Raw genomic sequence first — 10,679 nt, forward strand, 5'->3', positions numbered from 1 at the left:
GGCTTTCACATTTTACAGATACCGGCACTTAGGTGGGAACAAAATACCAGACATGAATCAACTTAGGGGAGTGCCATGGAAAACAACTAAGGATTTTGTAAGTAGCATCGAATTCCTAAGTTCTTTTTCGAGGTTGCTTTTTACCTTTTAGAGCGCAACACAAGCCGATTACTGACTTGGGTGTATGTCTATAGTGGCATGGGCAGATTAAAATGTGCACGTTCCCCTTCATAGATTAACTAATGTTTGCACTTGGAACAAATCTAGATTTTTCCGAAAAAAGATTTCGGAAATCTCGTGTTTTGCAACGAGGTGTGCCATACATTTTCAGTGTAAGCAAATCTACTTATATGAGGAGATTTGCGGCAAATCGTCGAAATTAAAATGCAACACTGCGATTGTATTGAATACAATGCTTTCTATTCAAAGAAAGATTTTAAAGATCAAAATAAAAGAGCGCAAACAGACAAACCAAACGAACGGCCCGTCGCTTTGCTATAGGTCAGTGTGGCCTACGTACAAAAAAACACTTCCAGTGACATTCAAAGAATGTTCAAGTGCGCAACAAAAAGAGTTTGGCAATGTTGATGTGTTTGTTGTTCAAATCAATAAGGATTAGTTTGTATTGGAATCGGGGAAAGTAAGTCTTTCTTCTCTTTTGCTGGGCTAAGGAGAGTTGGACAACTTATTGAGGCGTGTTTCAGAAAAAACGCGTGCTCTACACCGCACTCAATAGTCTTTGTGTTTGTATACCTAGAGAAAATTTGATACCAAGCGTGCTAATTTCAATACCATACGGTATTGATAGTAAAACAACCCCGTATGGTACAAAAACGATACCGGGTGGTACAAAAACAATACCGGGTGGTATGGATGAAACTGAAATGATTAGTACCATTTGTTACTAGCCTTATTACCGAACTGGTACCGGTTTTAATACCAATCTGTTGTTGGTTTTAGTACCAAATCGTTATTGGTTATTCCACTCCCTTATAAACCAAAAAAAACTAATGAAAATATTTGAAATCGATTATTTATGTTAATAATTACAAAAAGTAATGTTACAACGGTTGGTCACGGGACCAACCTCAATTCTTTATATTGAGCAATTGATTCCATATCCATTGAGTCCCACAAGTAGTGTTTATTTGATTATACCAAAACACAGCATAGTTTTCCACACAAGAGACTATCATGTTTTTGATGTAGAATGTCCTTAGAATTTGTACTACTTCCATTTTCACTGCTTTCGATTATTTGAACAGGTTTTTACGCACTCAAATTGTATTTAAACAATTTATTTATTTGTTAAACAAATATTTTACAATGGCGCCAATATTCTAGGTACAAAGCTCAACAAAACTTCTGACGCCGTCAATTCTTAATAGCCTTCTTTGTCTGGTATTGAATTGATATCAATTGCTATTGAAAATTGTTGAAATTGAAAAATGTATTTACACGCTAAAAGGGCTATATTCCAATAATTAATTTTTTGTACGGCAACTCTATTACTTGAAATAAAGATTTTTATTCATTCTCCTTTTGTACACTGAAGTTAGGGGGTGTTTCCATTTCAAACGAAAGGTTTTCAGGATTAGCTACAGCGGTCAAAAAAAGTATTCATCATTAGCAAAATTGATAATAAATTCACTTATTTTGGGTAATTGAAGAAAATTTAAGGTAAACAAATAATGCAGTTTTATGCAATAGTTTATTTTTCGTAATATGTTTTAAAATAAATTCAAAAAATAAATTTAATTAGCGCAAAAAATGCAATTTTATATAATAACATCAAAAACAGAACAAAAAAAGTATTCATCATTGATGTGCTATCATCAAAGTCAAATTCAAATATTATTTGGGAATCCCCCTTTTCTGTTTTATTTAGTAAAGGAGGCTTTGCCCTTGACAGCAAATATTTAATTTCATTGAAAATATAGTTTTTGTCAAAATGGGTCGTAAGCAAAACGAGGTTTCTGATGAGGTAAAAGTTTTGATAATAAAACACCACAGGAATGGTTTAACTCAAAAAACTATCAGTGAAATATTAAATAGACCACGATCTACTATACAATCCATCATCAGAAAGTGGACAGAAACGAAAACTGTTGACAATAAACCAAGATCTGGTCGACCAAAAGCACTTTCAGTTGGAGATGTGCGTTGGCTAGTGCGGCAAGTTCAGAAAACTCCGAAGACAAATGCGACCATTCTTCGTAAAAACACTATGAAATATTTAGGGAAGGAAGTTACTACACAAACAATTCGAAATACACTCAAAAGGCATAGTTACAGAGGAAGAACTGCACGTAAGAAGCCCTTTATAAATAAAATAAACCGAGTTAAAAGGCTAAACTTCGCAAAAATGTATGTAAAACAGCCCGAATCATTTTGGAAAACAGTCATTTTTGCAGACGAGAGCAAGTTTAATCTTTTTGGGTGCGATGGAAAGGTCATAGTGTACAGAAAACCAAATACAGAGCTTGAAGAACGAAACACAGTTGCTACTGTAAAACATGGTGGAGGTGGTTTAATGGTTTGGGGGTGTATGGCGGCTTCAGGAGCGGGAAATCTTGAAATTATTAATGGAGTAATGGATCATAAGTATTACATTGACATTTTAAAGAGGAATTTAAAAGATAGTGCTGTAAAACTTGGGCTTGGTAATAACTTTCAATATTATGAAGATAATGACCCCAAACATTCTGCTTTAAATACCAAGATGTGGATGCTGTATAACTGCCCCAAAGTCATTAAAACTCCTCCTCAAAGTCCCGACTTGAACCCAATTGAACATCTTTGGGAACATCTCGAACGCAAATTGAGAACGCGCAATTTTTCGAGCAAGAGTCAAATGCAACAGGTGATAATGGAGGAATGGACTAATATAGACCAAAATATAACCGCTAAATTAGTCCAATCGATGTCAAACCGTTTAAAAGAAGTTATAAGACGCGGTGGTCGAATAACAAAGTATTAATTTTTTTAAATTATGTTATTTATTTTTTTGTTTTTTTGCAATGATGAATACTTTTTTTGTTTAATTTTTTGTGTTCAGCTGTAAAATGGCCCTTTTTGTTCCAATAAATACTTTTTTTTTTCTTTAAAAACAATGAAATTGTGTACATATATATCACACAAGCACTACTGCATCATTAGTTTAATATGTTTTTATTCCAATTGTCTTTTGTAGACTTATTAAAAAAAAAAAACATTGAATGATGAATACTTTTTTTGACCGCTGTAAGTACAACAGGTTATGGGCCCCGAAAACGCAAAATTGAGAAGGTAATCGAGACTTATAAGCTGAGTGGTAGGGAGAATTATCACCAATGGAAGTTTCCTGTGGAGCATGCAATGAAGCTGCAAGATTTATGGAAGGCCGTTTTGGGGACAGAAGTAGATGGAGCTGTAAAGGTAAAGGCGATGCCAAGATTGCTTTCATACATATCATCGAATTTATATATACATATACAAGACGTTGCAACGTTCAACGAAATTTGGAAGAACTTCAAACGACATTTGATGATTCTGGTTTAACTCGTCGATGTGGATTATTAAGAAAACTGACAACAACACAGTTGACCAACTGTAAAGACATCAGTGAGCATGTAAATACTACAAAAGACACCTCACAAAAGCTGAATCAGATAGGATTCAAGACAGATGATGAGTGGGTCGCCCGAAGATAATGGCGATTAAAAGCAGCAACATACAGTAACTGCAGATGCAATCAAGACAAAATTGCTCCAAGAATTTGACTCGTACAACAATTTCAATTCTACGACAGAGTCAGCGTTTTATGCAAAACGAAAAGGTAAGAAAATTCCAGAGAAGATCAAAACAGTTATTTGTTTTAACTTTAAAAAAGAGGGACACATTGCAAAGTTTTAGAAGGCCCCACGAAAGAACAAATATGAAGGAAACACTAAAAACGACGCTAGCAGCGAAGTTTGCACAAATCTTCGACAGAGCCGACGACACATGGCTGATTGATTCTAGCGCAACAAAACATATGGTGAACTCTGACCATGTATTTGTGAGTTTGCAGAAAATTTGATGTGGATGACACAGTAACTGTAGCTAACGACAGCAAAGTCCAAGTTCTTGGCATCTGTGATGTTAGAATACAACACAAAGTGATACTGTCGATGAATTTAATTTTTTAAGGTTATGTTTGGTAGTGAGAAATGCAAAATTACAAAAAATGGAGACTTGTATTTAGAAGCTATGAAAAATAGAAAATTGTATTCAATTAATGTACAAGGGAAGGATTTTGCAGCCGTCAGTTAATATATTTGGCATAAGTGAATGGGACATGCCTCTGACGTGAAAATAGGCATTTGCGAAAACGATGTTTTTGGTTCTCTACCTCATGAAAATTCTAATGCACACGGATGAAAAATGGAACAGCAGTCTATTGGTGGTGCAGAATACTACGTTTTGTTTTTAGATGACTTTTCCAAAAAAGTTTATGTTTATATGATGAGACAAGTCTGAGGCGAAAAATATTTAAATAACATAAATAAAAATATTTTTTAAAAAATTTAAAAATCTTGTGGAAATAAAAACGGGAGGACGCATGCAAATTTTTTCGCTCAGATAATGGTTTGGAGTATCTCAATAACGAATTAAGACAAGTTTGTAACGTCAGCGGCATTTTTATCAAACATCAGCACCGTATAGCCAAAACAAAATGGCAAATCCGAGCGTAGAAGTCTTGTGGAATAATCTCGCACAATGTGATACGACGCAAATTTGGATAATAAGTATGTAAGTCGTAATGTTACGTTTTTCGAAGACGAAATGTATTTTTTGAAACCTGTAAGTGTCGAAAAGACAACAGGATCAGAATTTAGTGAGAATTTCTATTGATGGAAATTCCAACCTAGTTGAAGATACTGATGGTAACTCTAGCCCTGTTAAAACAACAAGATGCAGACAACGCAATACCGTGTCCTTCAGCAAGAATAAGGAAATCAACGTATATGAATGACTATGTGACGTATGTAACACATGGAAATGTCGAAGATCCAGTTGATTTCTCTGAAGCTGTAAGCGATCCTAAAAAGAAATATTAGTTGGAGGGCATTGATAGTGAGTACAAATTCATGGGATGTAGTAAAAAATGAATGTAACTTTATAAAATTGTCGACAAAATGGATTTTTAAGGAGAAAAATGATGAAGAAGGCAATACGAGATATAAGGCCAGGTTAGTGGCAAGGGATTGTACCCAGCTAAGTGACATTAAATATACGGAGACATACGCCCTAGTAATGAGGTACAACACTGCACGTTATTTGTTAACGCTAGCCTTGGAAAATGATATGAAAATTAATCACTTGGATGTTTGTACTGCGTTTCTTTAAGGAAATTTAGAAGATGAAATATTTATTGAAATTTCCAAGGGTATGTCTGTTTTAAGCAAGCTTCTTGAATGTGAAATAAAAAGCTAAGTGGGAAATTGAAGTCTTTAGGTATGAGACAACTTAAATGGGTGTTAACGTTTTACATGAAAACATAGAAAATATGATAATTTTGGCTATACATATAGACGACATGATCGTTCTATGGAAATCCGAGGTGATGAAGAACTCAATAATTGACCAGTTGATGGAAGAGTTTCAGATGAAAAACCTTGTTCCAGTCAAAACATTTCTTGGTATGAAAATTGATTATGTTCCTGATCAACACGTGACGATTTATCAGACAAATTGTATACGGAAAATGTTAGAACGTTTTGATATGGTTTCCTGCAATCCAGTTCCGACTCCAATGGACGCAAACACAAAATTTTAAAAGACAAATGTGGACGGAAAATCAACGAATGAAAAGTTAAAGTTAAAAGAAAAAGGAGCTAATCGGTAGTTTATTGTTTGCAGCTCCGGTGTCAAAGCCGGATATAAGTTTCGCTGTAAATCTACTAAGCCGTTTTTAACAAAAGCTATGAAACCCAACATTGGGTCGCAGCTAAACGTATTTTACGGTATTTAAAAGGTACTATGAACTATTGGGTTGCCCAAAAAGTAATTGTCGGTAATATAGTCGGCGTTGAAAAATTTTTCCAACGGCTTGTGACTCTGTAATTGCATTCTTTCTTCTGTCAGTTATCAGCTGTTACTTTTAGCTTGCTTTAGAAAAAAAGTGCGCGAAATTTTGTTTACATTTGTTTGTTTGGCGTCAATTTTAATATGGGTACCACATGTATTGAAAGAAATTCATTTAACAAACCAGCTTAAACCACTTCAAAGGCTGATATCCACCAAAAGAAGGTTATGCTGTCTGTTTGGTGGGATTGGAAGGGTGTGGTATATTTTGAGCTGCTTCCAAGGAACCAAACGATTAATTCGGATGTTTACTGTCAACAATTGGACAAATTGAATACAGCCATCAAGGAGAAGCGATCAGAATTGGTCAATCGTAAAGGTGTCATATTCCACCAGGACAACGCTAGACCGCACACATCTTTGGTCACTCGCCAAAAACTGAGTGAGCTTGGCTGGGAACTTTTGATGCATCCACCATATAGCCCTGAACTTGCACCATCAGACTACCATTTATTTCGATCTTTGCAGAACTCCTTAAATGGTAAAACTTTCGGAAATGATGAGGCTATAAAATCGCACTTGGTTCAGTTTTTTGCAGATAAAGGCCAGAAGTTCTATGAGCGTGGAATACTAAATTTGCCAGAAAGATGGCAAAAGGTTATCGAACAAAATGGCAATTATATATTTGATTAAAGTTCATTCTAAGTTTTATTAAAAATGCATTTACTTTCTTTTAAAAAAATCCGCAATTACTTTTTAGGCAACCCAATAGAAGCTAACATGTAAAAAGGATGCAAGTTTCGTGACTACGTTTTTGTGATGCTGAATACGCCGCGGACCTCAAGTCAAGGAAATTAGTCAGTGGCTATATATTGCTGAAGAAAGGTGGAGCAATAGCCTGGAGCTCTAAGAAGCAACAGACCACAGCACTTTCAACATGTGAAGCGGAATATATGTCGATAGGTATGGCAGTTCAAGAAGTCCTATGGGTAAGAGGATTGGAAGAAGAACTGATGAAACATCAACTTGAGCCGACTGAATTGTTCTGCAACAACCAAAGCGCGCTTCATCTTGCTACAAATGAATATTGCATCCTAGGACTAAGCATATCATAAGATGTAGATTAAGACAAAGATAATGTAGCAGACATTTTTACGAAACCTCTTGCAAATGTAAAATTTAACAGATTTGTTCGTTTGTTGAATTTGAAATTGTAGTAGTAAATAAGTTTTTAGTGAGGATGTTGAAATTGAAAAATGTATTTACACGCTAAAAGGTATACATTCTATTATATATGCCAATAATTAATTTTTTGTATGGCAACTTGTTCTCGTTTTGTTCACTAAGGTTAGAGGGTGATTCCATTTCAAACGAAATGTTTTCTGGATTAGCTAAATACAACAAAAATCTTTGCCAATGACGCGAACAAAATAGTACCAGGCGGTATTGGCAAAGTACCGTAATTTTTCTATTAGTGTAGGGCACCTTAATCAATTTGACAAAAGTGCGGATGAAGATACATGGCGTAATTGAAGTCATGATACGCCAGCCAGTCAAAGTGTTATGAATAACAACACACAATTGCTCAACTTTTAAAAGTTCTTTGCTATGGTATTTGTTAAGGGGTTAAACTCTTTTTTTATACCCTCCACCATAGAAAGGGGGTATACTAATTTCGTCATTCTGTTTGTAACTCCTCGAAATATTCGTCTAAGACCACATAAAGCATATTTATTCTTGATCGTCATGACATTTTAAGTCGAACTAGCCATGTCCGTCCGTCCGTGCGTCTGTCGAAAGCACGCTAACTTTCGAAGGAGTAAAGCTAGCCGCTTGAAATTTTGCACAAATACTTCTTATTAGTGTAGGTCGGTTGGGATTGCAAATGCTATATCGGTCCACGTTTTGATATAGCTGCCATATAAACCGATCTAGGATCTTGACTTCTTGAGCTGCTAGAGGGCACAATTCTTATCCGATTTGGCTGAAATTTTGCATGAGGTGTTTTATAAGGACTTGCAACAACTGTATTAAGAATGGTTGAAATCGGTCCATAACCTGATATAGCTGCCATATAAACCGATCTGGGGTCTGGACTTCTATAGCCAAAACAAAATGGCAAATCCGAGCGTAGAAGTCTTGTGGAATAATCTCGCACAATGTGATACGACGCAAATTTGGATAATAAGTATGTAAGTCGTAATGTTACGTTTTTCGAAGACGAAATGTATTTTTTGAAACCTGTAAGTGTCGAAAAGACAACAGGATCAGAATTTAGTGAGAATTTCTATTGATGGAAATTCCAACCTAGTTGAAGATACTGATGGTAACTCTAGCCCTGTTAAAACAACAAGATGCAGACAACGCAATACCGTGTCCTTCAGCAAGAATAAGGAAATCAACGTATATGAATGACTATGTGACGTATGTAACACATGGAAATGTCGAAGATCCAGTTGATTTCTCTGAAGCTGTAAGCGATCCTAAAAAGAAATATTAGTTGGAGGGCATTGATAGTGAGTACAAATTCATGGGATGTAGTAAAAAATGAATGTAACTTTATAAAATTGTCGACAAAATGGATTTTTAAGGAGAAAAATGATGAAGAAGGCAATACGAGATATAAGGCCAGGTTAGTGGCAAGGGATTGTACCCAGCTAAGTGACATTAAATATACGGAGACATACGCCCTAGTAATGAGGTACAACACTGCACGTTATTTGTTAACGCTAGCCTTGGAAAATGATATGAAAATTAATCACTTGGATGTTTGTACTGCGTTTCTTTAAGGAAATTTAGAAGATGAAATATTTATTGAAATTTCCAAGGGTATGTCTGTTTTAAGCAAGCTTCTTGAATGTGAAATAAAAAGCTAAGTGGGAAATTGAAGTCTTTAGGTATGAGACAACTTAAATGGGTGTTAACGTTTTACATGAAAACATAGAAAATATGATAATTTTGGCTATACATATAGACGACATGATCGTTCTATGGAAATCCGAGGTGATGAAGAACTCAATAATTGACCAGTTGATGGAAGAGTTTCAGATGAAAAACCTTGTTCCAGTCAAAACATTTCTTGGTATGAAAATTGATTATGTTCCTGATCAACACGTGACGATTTATCAGACAAATTGTATACGGAAAATGTTAGAACGTTTTGATATGGTTTCCTGCAATCCAGTTCCGACTCCAATGGACGCAAACACAAAATTTTAAAAGACAAATGTGGACGGAAAATCAACGAATGAAAAGTTAAAGTTAAAAGAAAAAGGAGCTAATCGGTAGTTTATTGTTTGCAGCTCCGGTGTCAAAGCCGGATATAAGTTTCGCTGTAAATCTACTAAGCCGTTTTTAACAAAAGCTATGAAACCCAACATTGGGTCGCAGCTAAACGTATTTTACGGTATTTAAAAGGTACTATGAACTATTGGGTTGCCCAAAAAGTAATTGTCGGTAATATAGTCGGCGTTGAAAAATTTTTCCAACGGCTTGTGACTCTGTAATTGCATTCTTTCTTCTGTCAGTTATCAGCTGTTACTTTTAGCTTGCTTTAGAAAAAAAGTGCGCGAAATTTTGTTTACATTTGTTTGTTTGGCGTCAATTTTAATATGGGTACCACATGTATTGAAAGAAATTCATTTAACAAACCAGCTTAAACCACTTCAAAGGCTGATATCCACCAAAAGAAGGTTATGCTGTCTGTTTGGTGGGATTGGAAGGGTGTGGTATATTTTGAGCTGCTTCCAAGGAACCAAACGATTAATTCGGATGTTTACTGTCAACAATTGGACAAATTGAATACAGCCATCAAGGAGAAGCGATCAGAATTGGTCAATCGTAAAGGTGTCATATTCCACCAGGACAACGCTAGACCGCACACATCTTTGGTCACTCGCCAAAAACTGAGTGAGCTTGGCTGGGAACTTTTGATGCATCCACCATATAGCCCTGAACTTGCACCATCAGACTACCATTTATTTCGATCTTTGCAGAACTCCTTAAATGGTAAAACTTTCGGAAATGATGAGGCTATAAAATCGCACTTGGTTCAGTTTTTTGCAGATAAAGGCCAGAAGTTCTATGAGCGTGGAATACTAAATTTGCCAGAAAGATGGCAAAAGGTTATCGAACAAAATGGCAATTATATATTTGATTAAAGTTCATTCTAAGTTTTATTAAAAATGCATTTACTTTCTTTTAAAAAAATCCGCAATTACTTTTTAGGCAACCCAATAGAAGCTAACATGTAAAAAGGATGCAAGTTTCGTGACTACGTTTTTGTGATGCTGAATACGCCGCGGACCTCAAGTCAAGGAAATTAGTCAGTGGCTATATATTGCTGAAGAAAGGTGGAGCAATAGCCTGGAGCTCTAAGAAGCAACAGACCACAGCACTTTCAACATGTGAAGCGGAATATATGTCGATAGGTATGGCAGTTCAAGAAGTCCTATGGGTAAGAGGATTGGAAGAAGAACTGATGAAACATCAACTTGAGCCGACTGAATTGTTCTGCAACAACCAAAGCGCGCTTCATCTTGCTACAAATGAATATTGCATCCTAGGACTAAGCATATCATAAGATGTAGATTAAGACAAAGATAATGTAGCAGACATTTTTACGAAACCTC

The sequence above is a fragment of the Stomoxys calcitrans genome, chromosome 1, assembly GCF_963082655.1.
Source record: "Stomoxys calcitrans chromosome 1, idStoCalc2.1, whole genome shotgun sequence".
Lineage (NCBI taxonomy): Eukaryota > Metazoa > Arthropoda > Insecta > Diptera > Muscidae > Stomoxys > Stomoxys calcitrans.